This window comes from Amblyomma maculatum, chromosome 6 (genome assembly GCF_055883805.1).
Source record: "Amblyomma maculatum isolate TAMU_Amacu chromosome 6, ASM5588380v1, whole genome shotgun sequence".
NCBI classification, from domain to species: domain Eukaryota; kingdom Metazoa; phylum Arthropoda; class Arachnida; order Ixodida; family Ixodidae; genus Amblyomma; species Amblyomma maculatum.
The window spans coordinates 168,819,762-168,844,526 of NC_139349.1; the positions used below are offsets into that span (position 1 = coordinate 168,819,762).

General features: G+C 49.2%; 1 pseudogene; it reads left to right on the forward strand.

Moving 5' to 3' along the window:
* The first annotated feature begins 349 nt into the window (after positions 1–349).
* LOC146187378 (uncharacterized) overlaps positions 350–24,765 on the forward strand; it is a 289,128-nt pseudogene continuing 264,712 nt past the window's right edge.

Here is a 24,765-nt window from a genome sequence, read left to right on the forward strand (position 1 = left end):
TAGCGCTGCACGAGCTCAACAGCTGCTCAGCAGCAGTCGCCGATCTTATTACCAACAAGATGCTACGCAACCTCGACTATGCGTTGGTTGAGACCCTGCCCGCTACTATAACGAATGCTGGCGTTCGGGCAAGCTCCACCGACAATGGAAAACGACAAGAACAATCCTGATCCCGAAACCGTGCAAGCCATCGGACATCAGCAAATTGCGTCCCATCTCGCTCACTTCCGGCGCGGACAAGGTGCTGGAGCACGTGGTTGCCAACCGGTGGCAGAAGTACCTGAAAACAGAAGGCTTATATCCAGATACGATGATCGGCTTTCGGCGTAGACTCAGCACACAAGACGTCATGCTACGACTCAAACAACAAATAATCGACAAGACACAAGAGAACAAAGTAATTCTGAGGCTTGATTTACAAAGCGCATTCGACAAAGTCAAACACTCAGCCATATTAGCAAAAGTATCAAGACTCAACATGGGGGTAGCGAGCTACAATTACCTCCAAGACGTCTTGACGAACCGCATGTCGTTACTGCACGCCGGAGACCTCACGCTCCCCGAACATAAGCTCGGCAGCACGGGTACCCCGCAACGTTCGGTTATCTCGCCGTTGCTCTTCAACCTCGTCATGATCGGGGTAGAGAGGGCAGTAGAGGGGACCGGCGTACGGCATATGATCAACGCCGACGACATTACCATGTGGGCGGCAGGCGGCACCGACGCCACGATTGAGCAGCAGCTCCAAGAGGCTGTTACTGCTATCGAGCAGCACCTTGACGGCACAGGCCTACTGTGCTCGCCAGCCAATTCGGAGCTGTTCGTCCTCAGACCATTACGACTGGGACAGAAACGCGCTTCCCTTTGGGAGTCCGATCACATAAAGATCTCAATAAAGATATACGTACGTAGACACCACCATGACTCCAAGTGGTAGGGCAATATTAAGGCAGAAGCTACATGCACTTGTCACTTGGCAAACCCCTAGACCTGCACGAACCGAAGCGATGCATGCGGAACCGATAGCTAAAATGCAGCCTCTGCGATTTAATTCTACGATGGTAATCTGTGAGGTCAGTTAGTTTCCCGCATCGGCTAGGTGCGCTGAGCACACAAGTGTACATAGATGTAAGGGTCTCATTACCTCTATGTTACACAATGCCTGTCACAGGCACTTTCGGTACGTTTCCATCTTTGGTAAATGTCAAATATCAACTGAGGTAATAGTATTAAACGCGTGAGAAGTTGCGTGGCGAGATCATCGCTGACGTCAGTCTCGAATATTGCAGGCACACCGCTGGTTACGACTGGAGTTATCGCTTAACACTAAGCTTAAACGCAGCTAAACCACAACCATTTTTTTTCTTATTATTTTTAGTTTTTATTATTTTCCCCTAATTACCAGGGAGTATTGTTTTATTAATTTGTTAATAATTGCTATCATCACTATTTATCATTTTACATGCCCTAGCAATGCTTGCATCCCGAAGGCGTAGTTATACATCGTGAAATAGTGCATTTGCTCTAAATAAATTCGCAAAATATGTTCGAAACTGCTTAATCACCATGCCAACTTTATATATTTTATTGCTGAAAATAGGGTGGCGAAGGACTTCGTTTTCACCAGCCAGTTAGAAACGAACGCGATCGGCAGTGAAAAATCTAGAGGGTACTTTGGAGCAGTGTAATGGCGAAGGCCATTATAGTGGTCCAATGGCGAGCTATAATGGCTAAAGCGATTCTAGCCCGGTGGATCGTAGCCCTCCACTAGGCACCACTATATCCCTCTCTTCTCTCACTCCCACCTTCCTCCTTTCGTTTACAGCGTGGTACATGTGTCCGCGATGAATTGTGACAGATACTGCGTCTTTTCTAATCTGTAAATAAATTTCAAATACCGCGGATGCCTGCTATACTAACGCTTCTTCGACATATGGGTCTGCTTCTACTTTCTGTGTGGTGCGGCATTCGAGGAAGCGGCAAATGAAATCCAACGTACGGACGCCTGGATCGGACGCCCGGCGGGGTCAGCTTCGTATATGCATGGTTGGTTGGTTGGTTGCACAACTTTTATTTCCTGCCCCACCGGGTGGTTCAGTGGTAAGACGCCTGACTCCTGTGCCGGAGTGCCCGGGTTTGAACCCTACCTCGGCACTTGCTTTTCGATGGAGGCGAAACGAAGAGGCGTCCGTGTGCTGTGCGATGTCAACGCATGTTAAAGATCCCCATATGGTCGAAATTACTCTGTAGCCGTCCACTATGGCTCCTCTTTCTCTCTGTCCCCTTTTCACTCCCACCTTCCTCCTTTCCCTTACGGTGCGGTTGAGGCGTCCACAAAAAAACAAGTGAGACTTTTAGCGCGCCTTTCCTTTCCTATAAATCAATCCCTAAGGACTGGTAGCGCGCGAAACGCCCAGACCTGATTCATGAACATATTAATTTGTAGTCGCCTCCACGCGTTGTTGTTGTTGTGGTTGTAGGAAGAAGGAAAAGAAAATTTGGAGGACGCGTAAGCTTCGCCTTCAAGAGTGGAACGCGATAGCGTTATTGCACCTAAAGAAAGGAAAGACGCTTGATTCTACAACCCGTGGGGGTACACGGCGAAACGTCAGGGGCGAGTGGCGCGCCACGTGTCGGGGCAGCGCCGCACATTGCGAGGAGGGGTTCTTCTGTGTTTGCCGCAAGATGGCTTTGCATGTGCGCAGAGCGCAGAAGAAATGTAGCGGAAACGTACTTCGCTATGTAACTGCGACTTCTGTAAGTAACATGCTCATAATTACCGATATACACCGCAGTATAACGTTCTACGGCACGTTTCTAAGGCAACACCGCATTTTCTAGAAGCGCTTTTGTACCGCTTTCAAGCATCGAAGTACGGAGTCGCATGCAGGATTCGATAGTCACGAATGCATGCGCCAGCCGCAAGGCGCATTTGCTCCGCAACACCCCACGTTTGTTGGAAACCCTGCGGACCATGCGGTCCACCTGTCCTCCACCTTACGGAGTTTCTCCAAGGTAGTGTCCGACCGTCTATGTTGATGAATGAAGATCCGCGGTACCCGGATTTCGGTGCGTTGAAGAATTGGTCCTGTCTCTAAAGAGAGCTCAATTTCGGCCGTACACTTTAGTGAGGGGCGTATGTGTACAAATTCAAATTCTTGAGGGGAGCATTGAAGGCCGCAGCGGCGAGCATAATGTGGTCAACCATGGTTGCCGCTTGCTGCAGGTTGGCCTTAAATTCTCCAAGGGAACCTTGTGTGGCCCACAGGGTGATGTCATCGGCATACAGCGCATGCTGCACATCAGTGACAGCACCCAACAGGGCCGGCAGGGACATCTTTTGCCAGATTGAGTTAGAGAGGAGACAGCACTGCACCCTGTGGTGTTCCTCTGGTTCCAAGTTATAACGGGCCAAGCTCGGTGTCCTGGATTTTAATGTAGGATTAGCGATCTGTCAAACATTGCCGAATGTATCTGAACGCGTTGCGTGCGCAGCCGGTTTGTGAAAGATGAGTGAGTATCACCTCTTGCGGAACTTTGTCGAAGGCTCCTTTCAAGTCTAAGGCGAGTATGACCCTGTTGTTGTGGGGGCATTCGACCGGGTAAAGAACGTCCCGATTAAGTTGTAGCAGAACGTCCTGTGCGGACCTGTACGGGCGAAATCTGAACATGGAGTCTGCGAAGATGTGTTGATTTTCCGAGAACTCGGACAACCTGTCACGCACCATCGTCTCCATTTGTTCGCCCGCACTCGTGGTTAGAGAGATGGGGTGAAGGTTGTCCATGTTGATGGCCTTGCCAGCTTTTGTAATGAATATGATCAGATCAGTCTTCTAATCGATGGGGAGTGGCGCGTCCCCGATCCAAATTGAATTGATGTAATCCTATAAAAACTGGTTGGCCTGGCCGGGTAAGAGCTAATAATTTGACTGTAATTTTCTCCCGACCAGGGGCTACGCTCCGTTTTATTTTCGCAGGGCCGCCCGAAGATCGCGGAGCAGGAATGGCTGATCCAGCTCAGCGTTCTCCGAACCTGCATAAAAAGTGAGCTAGTCCGTGGGGGTCCTGGGTAGTGCACAAGTATTGGTCCCGCAACTTGTGCGCTAGCTAAGTTGTGTTGCCCTGAAAGCTGTGTATGGCACGTTGTAGATTTTTCTGAGTTTCTGTGTGTGTCTGCGTTGGGTCGATAAGAGCACAGAAGAGCCGCCAGGTGTTCTTGTTGAACATCTTCCGCGCCGCCGTGTTGCAACGATCCACCCAGTTGGCGTCTGCGTGCTGGGTCGCATACTCGACCACCTGCTGGGGGAGCTCAGAAATTCGAGCCTTACGCTTACGGTTACACTTTTGTCGGCGCCACCGGCGGACAAGGCAATGCCGCGCTTCCCAGAGGTGGAGGAGGTGGGTGTCCACGTCTGATACCACCTCGGAAAGCTGAAGTTTGGTTTCTGTGGAGCGAAGGTTAGAAACCAATTGTTCGGACCGTGACTGGTAGACTTGCTCGAGTATAGATGTCGCTGTGTTATGTTTCCTAAATTTTGGACCAGTCTGGGAGTCGAGCCTGTGTTGTGGGTTTTGCTCGTTGGGCGTGCCACCGTAGCTCGGGAAGGGGAAACAATGGTTGTCTGCAACGTACGTGTTACAAACTTATTCATAAGGGCCGCGCCGTCTCCTTCAATGTTATCCCCGATTGAGGTTTTGAATTTGTTGGGTCCAGCAGATACCGGAGCATGCCCCCACTTGTTGGAGAGATTCATGCCTCTCTCCATTCGTCGCATCTGCTGAACCAGTTTTCTTCGCACAATTTGATCGCGTAGCTTTCAATTTCCTTGTTAAGCCTCGCGATTCGTCTTCAAAGATTATTGTTCCACTTTTGCTTTTTGTGCCTGCGTTCCATGCTTTGTTTAGCGTCCCACATGTGGATCAGTCGGCTATATACTATACCAGGAGCATCTTCTCCTACCAGCGTCCTTGTTGCCTCCCCAAAGTGGCGTTTGAGTGCCTCCGTCCATTCCTCAATGTTCTCAATCCGTTATAATTGCGCGGTTGCCCTGATCCCATTCCGTAACGGCCGGTTGGCGCGCCCTATGCGTCTTAATTGACGGCCTCTTTGAGGACCGAAACGACAATGAAATGGTCACTGGCAAAACTTTTCTCAGAATTTTGCCAGTCTAAACCCTGTACGTTTTTTGAAAATGTCAGGTCTGGGATGATGTGTTCGCGCATACGCTGCTACCCGTCCTCGTTGGATGATCGCGATCCGTATGGAGGGTGAGCTCGTGCGTACCCTCCCATAGCTGACTACCTTTGATGTCCTGTATAGCGTGGCCCCATTCTTGATGTCTGGCGTTGAAGTCACCAACGATCAGCAAAGGATTATCCCAGGCCTCCTTGATGGCTTTGCGCATAAGGGCCCTAAATCTAATATTTCGCACCGTTTCTCACAGCTCCTGATGGCACGTGCGTCTCCTGGCCAATTACCCATGTTGTTCTCCGTCGCAACGTCATACTCCCTCATACCGTCGTGGCTGTGACTGCTAAACACACCTAACTTGCCGTCCTTAACTTCGGCCGCTCGACCCAAGCTTTACCCCATGGCATCGAACTTGCTGATCTGTTTCCTTTAGCAGACTGCAAAGTTGCCACCCTAACGCCTCAGCATCCATTGGAGCAGCATCTATCAGCTACTACCCATTCTAACCTCTTTTCAGGCATAATAGACGAGGATCTGCCAGGTGACCAAGCAAGTGCTCGCTCCAACTTTTTCCGACCATTGGGCCAAAAATCCGTTGTGACCCATCGCATCAATATGGGTGACGCCAGCCCCATCCACAGAAGGTCTTATCGTGTCTCCCTCATTGAGCGGCATATTATACAGAAAGAACATGTTATACATGTTATACAGCATGTTGACAAGATGCTGGCGCGAAACATTATTGAGCCTTCCTGCAGTCCCTGGGCGTCCCCTATCGTATTAGTCAAAAAGTCAAAAAGAAAAGTTGGAGATTTTGTGTCGACTATACCCACCTTAATCAAATAACAAAGAAAGATGTTTATCCTCTCCCGCAAATCGACAACGTGCTTGGTAGCTTGCATGGTGGCAGCTATTTTTCTTTCATTGACATGCGTTCAGGCTACTGGCAAATTGCTGTCGAGGAACGGGATCGCGAGAAACCCGCATTTGTCACCTGTGATGGACTCTATCAATTCAAGGTGATGCCATTTGGTCTCTAAAACTCCTGCGATATTCGAGCGCATGATTTACTCGCTTCTTCATGACTTCAAATGAACAACATGTTTGTTTTGCATAAATAACGTTGTCATTTTCTCCCCCACGTTCGAAACCCACCTGGATAGACTTTGTACTGTCCTGGCCGTTTTTCGCCGCGCCGGTCTTCAACTGAATGCCAAGAAATTCAGCTTCGGTCGGCGCCAAATCAAGGTCCTGGTTCATTTGGTTGATGCGAGGTGTGTCCAGCCTGACCCTGACAAATTTCGAGCCGTGCGCGAGTTCCTATACCCAGCGTAGCTCAAGTGACGTTCGAAGCTTCCTTGGCATTTGCTCCTACTTCCGCCGCTTCATTTCGAACTTCTCAGACATCGCTCGTCAGCTTATCTCTCTTCTGCAGAAAAGCGTACCTTTCACAAGGGGCTGTGACTAAGCCTATGCCTTCACAACGCTAATTTCTGCCCGCACTACTCCACCTGTTCTGGCGCACTCCGATCCTTTTGCTCCTACAGAACTACGCACCGAAGCTAGCGGCCATGGTATTGATGCCATCCTTGCCCAGTACCAGCATGGCTTCATTGCTTATGCCAGCCGCCTGCTTTCATCCTCTGAGCGTAATTATTCAATTACAGAGCGAGAATGCCTTGCCCTCGTTTCAGTTCAGTTCAGGCGTTCAGTCGTGACCGACTCTTCGTGACCCTATGGACCATGTCACGCCACGCTTTCCGGTCTCTCACTATCTTCTTAACATCACATAGCTTCATCTGCAATGCCTCGAGAATGCCATCTAACCATCCCGTTCGCTGCCTACCCCTTCTCCGGCGACCCTCAACCTTTCCCAACATCAAATCTTTCTCCAGCGACTCCTCTCTTCTCATCAGATGACCAAAGTAGCTGAGCTTTAACTTTAGAATTTGACCCTAAAATGAGCAGTCAGGGTTTATGGTCGACAATATCGACTGATTTGATCTTCTGGCAGTCCAAGGAACTCTTAAGAGTCTTCGCCAGCACCACAATTCAAACGCGTCAATTCTTTGGCGGTCAGCCTTTTTCACAGTCCAACTCTCGCATCCATACATCGCAACTGGAAAGACCATAGCACGGGTTATACGGATCTTGGTTGGCAGACTAATGTCTCTGCTCTTTACTAGGCGGTCAAGGCTAACCATTGCTCTCTTTCCCAGAAGCAGGCGTCTCCTAATTTCATGGCTGCAGTCTCCTTCCGAGGTAATCTTGGCGCCCAAGAACAGAAAATCTGTCACAGCTTCCACTTCTTGTCCATTGATGCTCCAGGACTTGATAGGGCAAGACGCCATGATCTTCGTCTTTTTAATGTTCAGTTTAAGCCCAAACTTCTCACTCTCTTCTTGTACGCGCATCAGTAGTCTCTTGAGTTCCACTTCACTTTCTGCCATTAAAGTGGTATCATCCGCATATCTAAGGTTGTTGATACGTTTTCCAGCAATCTTCACTCCAGCTGATGACTCGTCCAGACCGGCCTTCCTCATGATGCACTCTGCATATAGGTTAAATAGGCAGGGCGACAGTATGCAGCCTTGCCTCACCCCTTTCTCAATCGGAAACCAATCAGTAAGACCATGCCCAGTTCTGACTGTGGCCTCTTGCCCTTCATAAAGGTTCCTGAGGAGACAGATGAGGTGAATTGGAACTCCCATCTCTTGGAGAGCTTGCCACAATCTGCTGTGATCTACGCAGTCAAACGCTTTCGCATAATCAATAAAGCAGAAGTAAATGGGTTTCTGGAACTCTCTTGCTTTTTCCATGACCCAGCGAAGGTTGGCAATTTGGTCTCTAGTTCCTCTGCCCTTGCGAAACCCAGCTTGCACGTCCGGAAGCTCCCGATCCACATACTGCTGCAGCCTACCTTGCAGGATTTCTAACATCACCTTGCTAGCATGCGAAATAAGCGCAATCGTGCGGTAGTTGGAACAATCTGACAAAATGCCGCCCTATTTTGTTTGGGCGCTCCTTCTGCGCTGTGACAGACCATTATGCTTTGAGTCGGCTGTCTTCGCTTAAGGACCCCACTGGCCGCTTAGGTCGATGGGCCTTGCGAATACAAGAGTACGCATTTACTGTGGTATGCACGTCCGGCCACTTGCACCAAGACGCTGACTGCTTGTCCCGCAATCTCGTAGATCGTCCCGATTAGCCCAACCATACTGCTGACGATTACGTTTTGTCCATCTCGGTATTTATCAATATCGGTTCCGAACAGCGTCGTGATCCTGCCCCGCAACAAATTATTGGCCAGCTGCGCAACAACCCCGATCCTTCCACCAGCATCTTGTGTTCCATGATACATTATACACACGCAATATGCGTCCAGATGGCGCGCATCTTTTACTGGTTGTTCCGGCTCTATATATGTTACATATACATAAAAAGCTAAAAATACATCCCAGAGCTATACAGCCAAACAAAGACAAAGGTTCAACCTGCAGTAACAAAATGCCAGCTTTGAAAAGGCTCCTAGAACCACCGCACAGATTTCCAATCTATGTACAAGCTTGTTTCCTTGTGTCATCCTAAGAGCAGCCACCTCCATACGGAGTATTCCGCTCCACTCTGCCCGCATTATCGTTATTTGCAATCTAAATAACGCATGCTAGCAAAATATACTACGAGTAGTTATGTAAAAGTTTATTGCAATCTGTAGGTGGATACGGGATCACAGGAGGATCACAAAAAGAAAAGCCCAACAATATCTAGACTTCGGAGACATATCAGTGGACCACTAAAAAATATGGACACACAAGCTCCACCGTTAAGGGTACGAAGCGATAGCGCTTAACATGCATACATACAATGCTTTTTCACTCTATAATATAAAGTTTTATTTTTCAAAATGGTTCTGCTATTACCAGCCAGGCGAAAACGCCTTGCCTAACCACGATGGTGCAGTAGTAAGACGCCCGACTACTGTGCCGGAGTACCCGGGCTCCATCCAGATTGCCGGCGGCGGCGTTTCGATGCGGGCGAAACGCAGTGGCATCCATGTGCTGTGCGATGTCAGTGCATGAAGATCCCCAGGTGGTCGAAATTACTCCGGAGCCCTCCGCTACGGCACCCCTTTCTCTCTTTCCGCTTTCACTCCCACCCTACTCCCTTTTCTTACTGCGCCGTTCAGGTGCCCACAGAACAAGTGTGACAGTTACTGCGCCTTTTATTTCCTGTAAATCAATCATTATTATTAGGCGAAGTCGTCAACACTAAGCTCGGATGCCGATTTTCTTATAATCCTGCCAGGTGATAACATCACCGCTAAGCTCGGACGCCTGTTTGCGGAAGTTCCGCGCCGATCAAACCGTAGAGCGGATTTTTATTTGATGGGCTCTATCGACTATAAATGCTCTAGCTCTACTTCGCCCACCAATATTTGGAATATCTGTGGGGATCGACTCCATTCAGGAAGCGCTGACCCTTGCTTCACAAATTTACAATATGGGCGGACTTTTGGACTGAGAGCTGCATCGGCCACAGTTTCGCCGTTTCGCGTACCTCCAACGGGTGCAGTTCTGCGCATGTTAGTTATAAGGGGTTTTATGGCGCATAAGCAACGGCGGCTATCATGCGCCAGACACAAGGTTAGATGATCTATCAGATGTCTAAGGTTGTGATACTTAAATTTGATATAAAACATTGGCTTTCTTTAGAAATGCGCAAACTACAGAAAAATCGACGAGTGCTTGTTCTCCTAAAAGCTATGCAGGATGAAATGGGGTGTGTTCGTTATCAAATACAGTAAAATATTTTTTTCTGTGTTCTTCGAGTTGTGAGAATGAAAGTAAAATATGACTATCTGTGAGCTCGTCACCGCACATTTCACACACAAATGTGTATTTTCCTTAGCAGGAAATTATGGGTGATGTGCGTGTGACCTACGCGTAAACGGCATAAAATTACCTCGATGAATCGTTTCTGATGCTGGCATGTTTTTCATTCTTCCAATATGGGCTTTACATTATGAAGCTTGTTATTTAGCTCATTTTCCCAAGTTCCCTGCCACTTAGCTCTCAGCTTGCAGCGTATTAACTTCGCACAATCTCTGTGTGGCACGTTAATTTGTTTTATTTGCACATTTTTTGCCCGTGCAGCGCATACGTTTGCTAGTTCATTACCCCTTATCCCAACATGACTGGGTACCCAGCAGAATTTTATGTTTTCGTCTTGTAATATTTACTATGTTGTGTATAATGCTTCCTATCAGTGGTTCAACATCATTTTTGGAGTTTATTGCAGTGATTACACTTCACGAATCTGTGTAAATGATGCTGTTTTTGATGTTTGTATCTAATATTTTTGGACGGCAACATAAATAGCATAGCACAGTTCTGGGCATGCACGAGGAGCCAAGTGACGTCCGAGCTCCGCAGCTGGTGCACCGCGCCAACTGCAGAGCAGGCGCCGCTGCCGAGACGCCAACATGCAGAGCAGCAGAGACGCCCGAAGGAAAGAACGGCTTGGCAAGAGGAGACGCCAAGATGCAGTGTAATAAAAAAAAATTAATAATACCAATAATAACAACAAATTTGTTCAGAGGAAAGGTAAAGCGCAGTATCTGTCGCACTTGTTGTCTGGACACCAGACCCGCGCTGTTTAAGAAAGGAAGGTGGGAGAGAAAGTTTAAAGAGAGAAAAGGGAGCCGTAGTGGAGGGCTGCAGAGTAAGTTTGACGACCTGGGGATCTTTACCGGGCACTGACATCGCACAGCACATGGATGCCTCTCGTTTACGGCTCCATCGAAACGCATCCGCTGGCAGAGCATAAAAAGTGGCGCATAGCACAACAGACAGAGAATGAGCGTAAAAGGGAGCAGCGGAGACGCCCGAACAGAGAGGAATCTCTTGCCAAAAGTACAGAGGCTAGAACATTCCGAAAGGTGATGCCAGACTGCCGAGCGTAATAGACGGAGCATAACCGCTGAGATAGAGCCTATGGAAGAATTTAGTGGCAATCAACGGAAGAGGATGGCCAACTGAAGGTGACAACTACTCGATACGAGCAGCAGCAGCAGCAGCAGCGGCGGCAGCGGCGGCAGCAGCAGCTGCTGTCGTAACACAACTCACTGCCGTCGTAACACAACTGGTGCATAGAGTCGAAACTATCGAGAAACGCCTAGACGCTCCTTCTCCACCAGCTGGCACTGCCCACAAATGTAAGGCTCTTGCCGCGAGCGATACGCAAACGGCAGATATACACGCACATATAGCGCGCCTCGAAACACAGGGCGTCTTCTTTTAAGGCCGTATCCAATCGCTGGAAGAACATATTGAGAAATCCTTTCGCACCCTCAGCTCTCAGTTTGTTCTACAGCTAGAATCTCTTGGTAAGGCAATCGAGTCCCTCTGCAAACGTGAAGGCATGACCCCGCTCCCGGTTCAGATGCCAAGTCACGCAACGATCTCTACTCCGAACTTCTCCCAGCCTAATCACGGCGGCTCACTACCATCTGGCAATGCAACTGCAGGAGGTTCACGAACAAGAGCGCGATCCTTCAGCAGTTCCTTACCGCGAGTGACCCCCCAGAAAACTTTGCCCTCCAAGAAGCAGGGAAACACGCGAATTTGGCTGGATATCGTACATACACATCGGGAAGAGCAAACTCCAAGGTAGCTACTCTTGTTAGATGAAACCTTACGGTTATCTTACATGAGCTAGACTCCACTTTCCGAGACCACATCCTTCTCTAAATTCTCTCCCGACCCTCTCGTGCGACCAAACAATGCCTTTTCAAGCTCAACGTTTATAGCCCACCCCGATTACAGAAAGGCCGTCTTCGGGCCACTTTTCCTCCGAGTACAGCAGCTAGCGCGAGGGCAACCTCTAATTATTCTTGGTGATTTTAACGCTCGGCTACCACTGCGACACGCTTAAAGGCCGACTGCTTTGGGACGATTGGCACACATTCAATCTGAACCCCTTAACGGATATCACCCAACCCACTCGGAGAGGAACGGGCGTCTCGCGGGACACATCCCCGGGTTTCGCCTACGGGACCGGGGATTGCAACTACCTGGTGCAATACTCAGGAAGCAATCGGGAAACATTCGGAAGCGACCACCCTACGGGACCGGGGATTGCAACTACCTGGTGCAATACTCAGGAAGCATTCGGGAAACATTCGGAAGCGACCACAACGTTCTGGAGATTGTCATTCAGGAGCCTACTCGACAACGTACGCGACCAGCTAAAGTGGTCAACTGGGACAGCTTTCGCGCCAAGCGAAAAGAGCAAGGCTCTTCCCAGCCTATCACAGACATCACCGCTTGGTCAGCCGACATCCTCAAACAAGTTGCAGATGTCATTGCTGAAGTAGCTGTGGAAGACTCCGTACCAAACTGCGGCAGATATTATGCCCAACTGTGGGACTGCCAGTGCAAGCTGGAGGTCCTGATGCAAACTCGCAAGTGGGATCGGAATCTTCGACGACGGCTCGCCCGAGTCCATACAAACATCGAAAACTATGCCGTAGAGCTTACACGCCAAAACTGGCACAATATATGTGACCAGATGGATAAGGCTCCTAACACCAGAAGCACCTGGAAACTACTCCGTAACCCCCGCGACCCTGAAGGGAGCAAGTTCCAAGCTCGCCAGTAGCTCCAGCGTATCTTCCACCAATTTCCCGGCACCTCAAACGCCTTCAAAGAGGAGCTAGTAGACACCTACATCCACCCAGGACCGGTGAAATCTCTCCCTCCTTATCAGGGGAAGTAAAACGTCCGTTTAGATGCTCCTATTACTTTAGCGGAGGTAGGAGCTGAGCTCAATCGTCTCAAGAAAAACTCAGCTGAAGGGCCAGACCAGATATCTAACCGTATGATACGGAACATCGACGACGCCTCGATTCATGCGCGCACAGACTTTCTGCAAAAATGCTGAAAGCGGGGAGCCATCCCGCAAGAGTGCAAATGCGCCAACCTCGTGCTCAGCCCCAAGCCGGGAAAACAACCTACTCTCTCGAACCTCCGCCATATTTCTCTCACGTCCTCCGTGGGAAAACTATTGGAGCATGTAATTCAGACCCGTCTTCTTCGTTACCTAGAAGAACATCCCCTACTTCCAGATACGATGTTTGGGTTTCGACCACACCTTGCGGCCCCAGACATCATGCTTTTGCTCAAGCGTCAGGTGCTGACACACAGCACTTTGGACACCAAACTCATAGTTGGTCTACATGTCGCGAAGGCCTTTGACAATGTCCGGCACGAAGCCATTCTGCAGAAGCTCCAGACCCTAAGGGTGGGACAACGAACGTATGCATATATACGCGACGTTCTCACGAACCGCACAGTGCAACTTGACACCGGCTCAGGAGATCCTTCCATCATCTGTCCTGGAACCTGGGGTACACCTCAAGGCTTTCCCCACTCCTGTTCAATATTGCGCTGCTTGGACTACCCAATCTTTTGGCAGATATCCCCCACTTGCACCACAACCTACACGTTGACGACCTCACTCTGTGGATTACACACGGCAGTGAAGGCCAGGTAGAATAGACTCTGCAGACAGCCATCGATCGCGTTGGTACCTACCTGGCCACAGTCGGCCTATCCTGCTCGGCCACCAAGTCTGAATACATTATTGTCCCAACTTAGGGTACACACCCCAGATCACCTCCGGCATCCTTCAATCTGCAAGTACAGGGCAGCTCCATACCCCGTACCAACCGAATCCGTATCCTGGGCCTTCATCTACAAGATAATGGAGGAGCGCCACTACTTTTCAGCGAATAATTAATCTGTAATCCAGATCAGCCACCTGTTCAAGAGAGTCGCCAACAAGCATAAGGGCATGCGCGAATTCAACATTTTGCGCCTCGTACAAGCATTCGTTTGTACACGCATTACCTACGTTGCCCCTTACCTTCGCCTCAATCGAACAGATTGGGAGCGACTGGATGCATCACTACGCAAGGCATACAAGACAGCATTGGGTCTACCCATGCCCACTTCCACTACCAAACTGATGACCCCCGAGATCTCCAACACAGTTGACGAGCAGATTGAAGCGACTCTAACTTCCCAATATGAACGCCTCTCGCTGATACATGCGGGCCGTGCCGTAATGAGCCAGGAAGGAATCACACCCCTGAGGGCGACTTCTACGTATACGGACCTTACGCCTGAGCAGAGACTCAGTCTTCGTATACCTCCGCTTCCCAAACGTATGCATCCAGAGCATCATACAGAGCGCAAAGGCGACCAAGCCCGGCAACTCCACAAACGTTTTAATGGTCGCCTCGACGTTACATACACAGATGCCTCCCACCACCATCTTCGCCCCGCTATGGTTGCGGTTGCATTGGTACCGCACGGAAACTGGCACAACGTCTGCAGCGTCCTCAACGCCGCAACTGTTACCACCGCGGAAGAGGTTGCCGTCGCGTTAGCTCTAACCGACCCCTCCACCAAAGTAGTCGTTAGCGATTCCCAACAGGCAATTCGTAACTCCGATGCAGGTCGTATATCCCGACAAGCGCGGACTATCCTCCGATCTCTCCCCTTACCGTCTACACCTCGTCTTCTCATATGGACCCAAGCCCATGAGGCGCTCAGCGGGAACGCACAGGCGCATGCTCTAGCCCGAGAACTCAGCTACCGGACGGAGCACACTCCTCAACCTGCCGCTTCCTCTGACACTCCCCAAGGCACTCATTTACGCCTTGTTACATACACGGACATCCTTCAGCATTATCGGCTCGAACGGTGTCTCTACCCCCCCTGCACACCGGGAACTATCCCGGCGCGAGGCCGTCCATTGGCCCAAATACAAACAGGAACTTTTCCAAACCCATGGCTATATAGCAAAAGTTTCCCAAATCTTATTGTACCTACACGCAAACACTGCTCAAAACCGGCCACATTCATTCACATGGTGCGAACACGTGCACGACACAACGCAGACAATACAGATACAGTGGATACGTGAGAGTCCCTCCTGCGTACCACCGAGCTCGCCCAACAGCGCCAGCTCATTTTGCGCGCATTGGAGGCCGCAGAGTCCCAAAGGATCCCTGCTGATCTTCTCTAAGCAGTGCAACCAGTCGTTCGGCTGGTTTCCCCTCTTTGGGAGTAAATAAAGACTTATCATCATCATCGGTACCGCCGCTGAGGAGCGGCGGTACCGATGATGCGGAATTGATGCGAAACTGTGCAGCGATCGCCGCATCCCGCCTCCATTTATACACACAGTAGCGAATGCGCAGTTATGCGCAAGTTAGCACATGGCATCCGCGTGACGGTACGCCCTGCCGCTAAGCACTGATGCCACCCCCCCCCCTCCCGCATCACCTCCTCCCCTCCGCGGCGCATTCCACACATTTCAGAGCTCTTCCACGGCGAGTCGCTTGACTGGTAGCCGAATGTAGCTCTCGCTAAAAATGATTGTGTGATCTACGCGTGATAGGTATGCCTCTAGGATTGCTCAAGCAAGAAAATCACCACTAATTTCCTTTGCAATTGACATCAGGTTCCATGAAGGTCCAGTGTGATGTATCAAGAGGTGTTCTCAGTGAAATAAGTTTAGCATGTGTTTATTCCTACTTGAAGACATACCTTAAAGGAGATATGATTATCAATATGACCAAGTCGATTGGCTGATATGCCAAGTTTCTCTGGCCGAAGCCGTGTGAACGTGCCTATGGTAGCTTGGACTGTTTACAAGTGATTCATTTGTTGCGTTTGTTGTGCTTTGTAATCGCAGTGCTTTGAAAAGGCATTGAATTTTACGCACAGCGTCTGGTGCTTCTTTCAAGCCAGCACTGCAGTGTGGCAAACAAAATAATTTGGTCACACCATGAGAGATCCTACATGATTGCTGAAAGCAAGCAGCCAAAGGTTTCTCTGTGACTTGCATTATCAACAAACCAAGCCATTGCCTGCTTTTACTTCTATGTACTCTGCATTTCCAGTCAGCACAACCAAGTCCTTTCATTCTACACAGCAGAAGCGATAAATATTTGACATTGTGAATTTTTTGTGTAATAAGACACGATGGCTGAAAAACAAAGATCATTGTCTACGCAACCAAGACACCATCTAGAATAATGTAAGGGAAAGACTTCACATATCTCTTTATCATTTTCGAAACTGCACATTCAATTTATTGTTTGAGTGAGCAGCAAATAATATAAATTAGCTTGCTCGTAATAACTAGCTTTCTGACCCACTGCCTTATTTCTAGGCTTCATGTTTCAATCGTCCAGCCACACCTTTGGTGTAAGTGCTGCTCAAGTCGCTGGCAGACATAATTTGACATGAGAGCATTTTAGCGCAAAACTTTAGAGAAGTTAACTTTACTACTTGATACAAAAATAACTTAAAACCAGAACTCGAAATCTTACTTTATGTGAAGCAAAAGTCGCCATCATAAAACCCCCCGAAAAAATAGATGCCGCTCAAATAGGGCCGCTGCTGTGGCTCTGCGGTTTTGATAGTCGACTGCTGAGTCGGAGTGCCTGGCTTCGAACCGAAGACACATTGGCTTGTTACGATGGAGGCAAGACGGAAAGGCGTCCGTATAATATCTTATGTCAGTGTAGGTTAAAGAGACTACGATGTCGAAATTACTCCGTAGCCCGTCACTACTGCAACGATTCTTCTTTTTGCTTTCTTTATCCTCTTTGTCTCCCTTTTCTTACGGCGCCGCTCAGGGTTTAAAGAAGAAATTCAGAAACGAATAGCGGCTTCCTTTTCATGTAAACCCCTTTACTTTTCCAAACACAATTCTGGGAATCAGATCAATTTTATCAATGCAGCTCAAACGTGTACCTCGTCCACATGCTCTCTCGAACGCTCCTCCCCAGAGAGAGGCTGTAAATATCGATAGGAAAAACCTAAGAGGCTGCTGTGCAACTAGGACCCCGGGTACCAGCAAGGAATAGTCCGATTGACCATGGAGGCCTCCGAAGAGCATGAAATCCCGGCCAGCATCCGAGGTGGGAGAATACACTGAACACCTCTCGGGACGAGACCCGGGCATGTGAGAGCTACTCACCTTTATCTGTTGGACAATAAAAATTTATTGCTCCTCGTTCTCTTCATGAGCTGCGTCGGCCAATAGTATTCCTCAATCCTTTGCTGCAAGCCCTTAGTCCTTGTACTCGCCACTTTACCTACAAGCACATTTGAATGCCTTCTTTGGAAAAAAGAAATCCATGTGAACTAATGTACCGATGCTGCAATTACAAGAAGTTTTATGCCTTTGCTTCCAAGCGTGCGGGTCCCGCATACAAATAATGGTGCAGATTACTATAACATATGCATTTGCGAAAACTAGGTGCATATGCAGTGGGTTTTATTAAATCCGTCTAAAGCTGCCGTCAGCGGATCCTCTTACAGATCCTTGGTCGGTTACACTCACTGTGGAGGTACCAAAGAATGTAATCAGCTGTTTTGCCTAATCGACTTAAGGAAGCATCTGCCCAAGCCACTGGGCGCACGCGCTATTGTGGAAGACAGCGACGCGTTGTCTTTATTTTCAACACCATCCCCCACCCAAGTCTGTTGGTTATGGGCCCACCTCCAGGAAGTACAGCCGCTGAACAGGACGCCTAATACCCTGCCCGTTAGAAAACCACAGAGGGCCGGATCGGACTATGCCGTCACTGCCCGGTGACATGTCGATGACGCGGCCTATCTTCCAAACAATGGCGGACATGCGGTCATCGTACACGAAGACGCATTACCAATGTGAAGCGACGCGGACAATCTTGAGCAAAATGGTGGGATGAGGTCATCGTGAATGAGGACGCATTACTGATGTGAGGCAGAGTTGGAGCACAGGAGGCTGCTTGGTGGACGGAGCGTAAGAGTAGCAAATATTTGTTTTAGCTAGATCATAGACGGTTGAGCACAATATGAGGGCGTCTTTGAAGATCTGCTCTTCTTGATGATTCCAATGCACTCAACTGCAGCGAGACCTATGCAGCACGCTAAGAAATAAGCCAGAGTAAGGGACGTCGACTGGTCCGGCTCCCCAATATGGTACGCCATTGGCCGGCTGTTGATGTTTGTTTTTACCTCGCACAACACTGCCTTCAGCTTCTCGGAAATTACCCCGGTGTCCAAGAGTATGCTTCCACTGTCCTTGGTCAGCCCGATGATCTGCTTCCGCCATCAACCCCGCAAGGTTGCCCACTTAACTTTGAACCTCCTCACAGTGTCATGCTCAGTGTAGAAGTCTCGCAAAAGAGCGTCGGGATACACGGGCGCTGTGATGAGAGGGCGTTGTTGGAGCAGATGATGGCGGGGATTCCACGTCGAGAAATGATGCGTCGAAATGTCATGAGAAACTCGGAGGCAGTTACGTTTTGCGTAAACTATGACTTGTGTGACGTGTCATGAAAACACTGTAATGTAAGTTCTAGAAGATTGTAGTATTTTTATGGATGATGATACATGCGGTTTTATATACGTAAACGCCTACTATTTCAATTGGCTGCGCTTCGGCTACACGGTCGCGAGGAAGGGAGGCCGCAATGGCTGGCTCTGGAGTTTCTCGCCACTGGTAGCAAAGAAGGCACGTACCCAGAGCGCTATTCATTGACTGCCATCCTCTGGGAACCCAGAACCGCTCCAGAATTTCTGTTTGAATCGCTTCTAAGTCTGAGTGCCGAATTCTGTCATGCGCGACGTGACTGAGAAGCCTCACCAGGTCGAGGTTTTCGGGTATGATTGTAGGGGGCTTGATATTTCTAGATGGTTATTTACAAAAAGTATTCCAGCCTAGTCGAGATTAAAATTCGGCATGGCTGCATTACATTACATGCGGCCGCCAGAGCCTCTACTTCCGAACCGAAGGCCGCGTGTAGCACTTGACGAATCCAGTAATGCTTTGTTTTCGAAATTTTCCCTGATAAGAAATTACTTGGCGAGTTTTTTCTAACTACCCTTTAGCGTATGAAACCGGAGAGCCATGCCGTCACGCGCAGCAAACGACAGCGGCGACTGTAGTCGGCCACGACTCCGGTGTAGAAGTGATCATGGCAGAGGAGGTCCGTCCCGGCTGCAGGGACATGGAGGGAAACTACGGTCGTGCCCCGCTGAGGCCAGTGAGGTGATCCCAAACTAAACCACAACGGCCAAGTCTCCAAACGTCCAAGGCGACCATCGCCTCGTCGGTGATCCCACGCGTATTGAGTTCCGACTGTTTGTCTTTGTGCGACAGTGAGCCGAAAGGTGACTTTCTGTCACCTGCTGAATTTGTCTTACTCTATTCCTGACAAGTGGTTGCCAGCACTCCGGTCTAGCGAGTACAATTGAAGGAAAATCTTGGGAACGAACCTGTAGAATGGCCTTGCTGCAGTAAGGCACGGAACTCGCGCTAAGTAAGCATAAACTCGGGCAGCCACCAGGCATGCCATAAGTTAAAGACGTGGTAGCGCCCCTTGCTGATCCAGAGGTGCATCCCACATGACGAGTTTGTAGCGGAAATAGGCTGCTGCACTAAAGGCCCTTGTACTTGCGTCAGCGACGATACGCATCACAGAAGCGATCCAGTATACCCTTGCGAGGCCGAAACATTACGAGGAAGGCAAACGTGAGGCAGAGCGGGAAGCTCAACAGGCCTTCCGATCTGTGTATTGGTCTTGGGGAAATGAGGCGCCTCATCGGTAATGCAATTTCCACAACTTTTTAAACGCACGACGCCGTGATGCGGCACATAACATGTGTATTTCAGAGGAAGTTGTCATCCTTGACCCGTTCTGTGTTGCCGTCATCACATCAGGCTTTTGTGGTACCATCATACTCGACCACGTTCGGAGTTGGCTGATAAAACGGAACCGCTCTGTGAGCAGCCGCACCTCCGCCAGACCATAGTTATCGTACCCCGGGTCAATGCCAGGAGCCTGAATGATGGGTACTTCATGCTTGTCCAATTTCGGAACGCCGTCTTTAAACGGCGCCCTAACGGCATACGACGTTATACATTGTTAGTTTAGGGGCATCCCCAATGCCAATGCCATCCATCAAAAGAGGATTTCGCTGGAAGTAAGGTTGAGAGTGAGGTTAGGGAAGCTTTGAATGACTACCGTCCCGTAGAAGTTGACATCGCACAGAAAGCTAACCTCATTCTTCATGACAATGCTTCCCAGAGAGGCATCCGCCGCGGCAATTTTTGGGGTTGTCATCAAGCAACGATGCAGGTGTTTAGAAAAGGAGCTGTCATCGAGCATATCTCCGGGAGTTCCAGCAACAGCAATTGTTCGACCCATATGGCGGCTCTTGGGGATCAAGGTGGCTTTTACAGCTGAGGGTGGTCGAATAGGGTGAGCGGCCAGGGGAAAATATGTTGTTTCTCGATCCTTAGAACTGGAAGCTCCAAATAAAGCGGCACATCACTACGAACAAAAAAGCGCTGGCTTCCCTTGTCAAGACAGAAGGATAGCAGGATCTTAGAGCTGCCACATCCAGCTTACTCAGATTCTGTCGGCAGAGACATCAACAAGAAACCATTGGTGGTATTAGTCGCAGACGTGAAAGTAGAGTCATGGCTACTGGAGTGTGCCTCACTTTGACTGTACCGTTCTTAGCTTTCTTCTTGTCTCGTAAGCGGAGCTGTTAGGCTCCATTGGCAAAACAAAGTCGCCAAGCACTGTTAATGGTTCCGCGAAGAGCGACTGTATATCAAGTTATTTGCAGAATAGCATACTTTGGCAATATGAGTCGGCTTGCAGCACCGAAAACAGGGCCCAGTAAGTCGCATTCTCGTCGTTTTTAGGCCGGGGAACGTTTGACTGTGCAGTCTAAAATTGAATAGCTACAGTCAGCTCATAGCGGATAGCGACAAGTATATAGGGACATGTCTTGCAATGCAATCGCTGACTGGAATATGTGTATGCAGTGAAAAACTACGCCTTTTTTTTGGACGATGAGAGAGGCCTGCGCGAATGATAAGCTGTCCTTCTACCCAAACCTCCACTTGGATTCGAAGAAAATTGATGACCCGCTCTGCATGCCTGCTTCGGCCTGTTGTATTTGGTGCCGAATGAAACCGAGGCGTCTATCCTTTCAACTTTGAAGGTAGAAGATACCAAGCTCGCGTGCAAGGGCCTTCATCAAGGCACGATGAAGGACAACTGAGTTGCAGTACGCAGACTCAAACTAATCGAAATCATTGGTATGGAAAGTGAAGCGATCATAAAGATCCTGAAATGAGACCACATCCTCTGAGCTGCGCACTAGATTCAGAGACGGGAGTATCCAGTTGGTGATCCTCGAGCAGATTCAGACGTCAGAAGCGATCGGTAAGGATTTGCACTGCAGAGTTGTTTCCGTCGACGAACCGAATGCCTACTATTGCAGCCTTGGCCAAAACGATCAGTTAGAATCGCAAGTGTTTGGACTTCTAATCGGCAGGTTGACACTGGCAGAAACTGCAGCTTGTCATAGCAAAAATATTGGCAGTGGTTTAGCTCCGATTAAACCTGGTTGAGTTGCCAAAGCGACAGCTGTTGGACTGGGCTTAGGATAGCTTAGGCTACGCTCTGAGCAGCAGCCGGTCTCTCCTTCTTCATAATTGGTCGATTCTGAACGCGAACTCCTAGCTATATATAAACCACACATACCACTTCTCCGCACAATCAACGGAGAGAGTGAGGCGCAGCAGGCGCTGGCTGTGGTTATGACGTCACTTCTACGCGCTGCCGAGCGCGGTCGCGACGGCCGCTCCGACACACCAGCTCCTGCCTCTGACGTCACGTGGTTCCTTGCGCATGCACAGCTTGACCCACGCTGTACCACGCGAAATGGCTCCACGACTACTGTAGCCTTGCTTCCGCAACAAAAATCCTTGCCCTATCTGGTCCCCAGAGAACATTAGGATCTGAAGAATTGGAAACAGAAAAGTGGGTCCCAACAACTGACTGCGATCCAGACAGAAAAGATAATGAGGGCATCATTACTGATTGACATTCACCTAAGACAGCCATACGGCTACAAAGGAAAGCTATACAACTTTCTCAAAAACTTCGTAGTTAAAGAAAATTCGTCCTGGTCCGGGAATTGAACCAGGCGCCACAACCTTTCCGGTGCAGCGCACCACCAACTCAACTCACCAGCACGGTCAGCAAATCAGATAACTCGCAGGCTAGTACACGACCACTCTCGTTTGGTCTCCATCAAACAAAATTACAATGATTACGTTACCTTCTAATGGGAAATTAGAGCGCAGCTCATCAGCTGCTTCAACTTTTCGATAGATTGAGGCTAATATTTCGAGGAAGACAAGTGTGTACAGTTACAGATTACTTTTTTAATTTTTCATAATTATTATTTCAGGAAACACTCCAATAATAGCTCTTGACTGTCATAATGTTTGGTTGGTAAACATTTATTAAAACAGTCAAGGGGCCGAAGGCACAGATCTAGGGGTCGGTCAAGGCTCCTTGGAATCTGGCAGCCTTTAGAGCGAGACCGATGAGCGCTCGTTGGCCGTCCAGGGTAGAGCTGCGTAGACGAGCATCCCAGATATGTAGTGTGGGTGTGGGCGTGTGTTGCGGAGAAGTCCCGACCATATGAAGGAGGTCTGCTGTGATATTGCAGTGTTTACAGATCGGTATATATCGTTCAGGGAATATATCATGCAATCTTTTGGGATTGGTAAAAGTGTACATCTGGAGTTGGCGCCTTGTGATGGCCTCTGTCAGTAAACTCTAGGTACGGACCTGGAAAGAGTTGAAGCATTGCTGGGCAGCATTGCTTAGAGAGAAAGACGACAGTTTGAATTGATTATGGTGTCCTTCCTCATCAAGGCGGGCATGTTTGTGGCGGGATGATAAGCTGTTCGGAAAGTGAGCCCTCGAGCTAGCTCGTGTGCTCCCTTATTACTCTTGACGCCATATCAGGAGGGTCAAGTGTTTAGGAGGATATGATATGAGTACGCGAAACACTTTGACTGAAATACGGCCACGAGTAAAATTAAGAATGGCGCACTGTGAGCCACTCATGACTACTTCAGCTTTAGAAGAGGAGAGCGCGAGTGCAATAGCTACTTCCTCCACTGTAGTGAGATGCGAAGTGCGTACGGAGCAGGAGGCATGAAGAGTCATGTTCTCATCTGTGGCAACCGGTGTTTCAAAAGTCTGAGTAGGATGGTAAAGTGTAAAGTACGTCAAGTCGGCCAGCATATTGCTTCTTGAGTGACACGGCCCGAACTTCTCTGCGATCTTGATGATGAGTTGGATGCATGTTGCGGGGGAGAGGAAGAGTCTTGATGTTGGCCCTGATGGCAGCTGGGAGATCGACCACCGAGGATGACGGATGGAGGGGAGCGACGCGAAGTTGTTTCAAGGATAGAGCGGCCTGCGGAAGTTAGTGAGAGGCGTTGGCGCTGGGCTAGAAGGGCCGCCTCAATGAGCTCGTCAACCGCGTTGGGAACACCAAAGGTGAGGAGCTTGTGGTTGGGATGGAGAAGACCAAGAGCTGTTTGGCGCCGCAGCGAATAAGGCAATCCAGGCGGTGCTTATCTATGAGCGTGAGAAGCAAATATGGAGCAGTGTAAGCAATACGACTTACAACAAATGCTTGAAAGAGATTAAGGAGATTAGCCTCCTAACTTTGTCTTCGTCCGAAGCCTTCCACCCTACGCACTTTTTGTCTCTTTTTTCTCCAGAATCTCCAAGATAGAAATGCTGAAGCCTGAGCCTTGCTGTTTCCGCGAGATGCGTCAGTGAGATTCCGCGAGCTACAGATGCTGCCTTTCCTTTCCTGTAAATGAATTATGGAATGCCGGTAAAATTTCATGGATTCAACGGAACGCTGGTTGTGTTCGAGGAGGGGCGCGCGATATAGTTTTTTCAGCAGCAATGAGTTGAGTTGAAAGTCCTTTAATACATTGGAAGGCTCATGATCATGGGTGGGGGAAACGGGGAGAAAGCAGAATATTCAGTATAATACCCAGAAATGTGGCGCAACAAACACAAACACACGCGAAGAGACGCAACACACTTCGCATGTGTTTGTGTTTGTTGCGCCACAATTCTGGGTATTATTCAGCACCAACTAGCCCCTCAAGCTGTTATTTTGAGAATATTCAAAGTTTGCAAAGGTCGTCACTGAAATCACATTGCTCTGACCAGGCCACTAAGGGAGCCATATTGGCATATATCGGTTGTGTGTTAGCGTCAGTTCCTAGATGTGAACGGTAGTTTAGGCGGTAGGGTTCGATCTCGGAGTGTTCAGTAGAAAAAGCAGGGTAATCCCAGAGTAGATGAGATATGCCGCCGCGCTTTCGAGTCGCGCTGTAGGGGCACCTAATCATTTCCTCTGAGTACTGACGCCAACGGGCCCTATTGCATGGCGTGTAAGCCGCAAAGGCGATGGGCTTATTCAAGACTTCTTCTCATCGGGTGAGATGGGTCCGCCATGTAAGCAATAACAGACGCTAATTTCCTTTTTTTTTTCGCGTGATCTCTTGGATATTCCCATAAGGGTTAGAAGTGTCAGAGTCGCCGACTATAGACTAGATTTTTTAGCCGTTCCTAGCCGCGGCAATTTTCTGCCGAGTTGCGC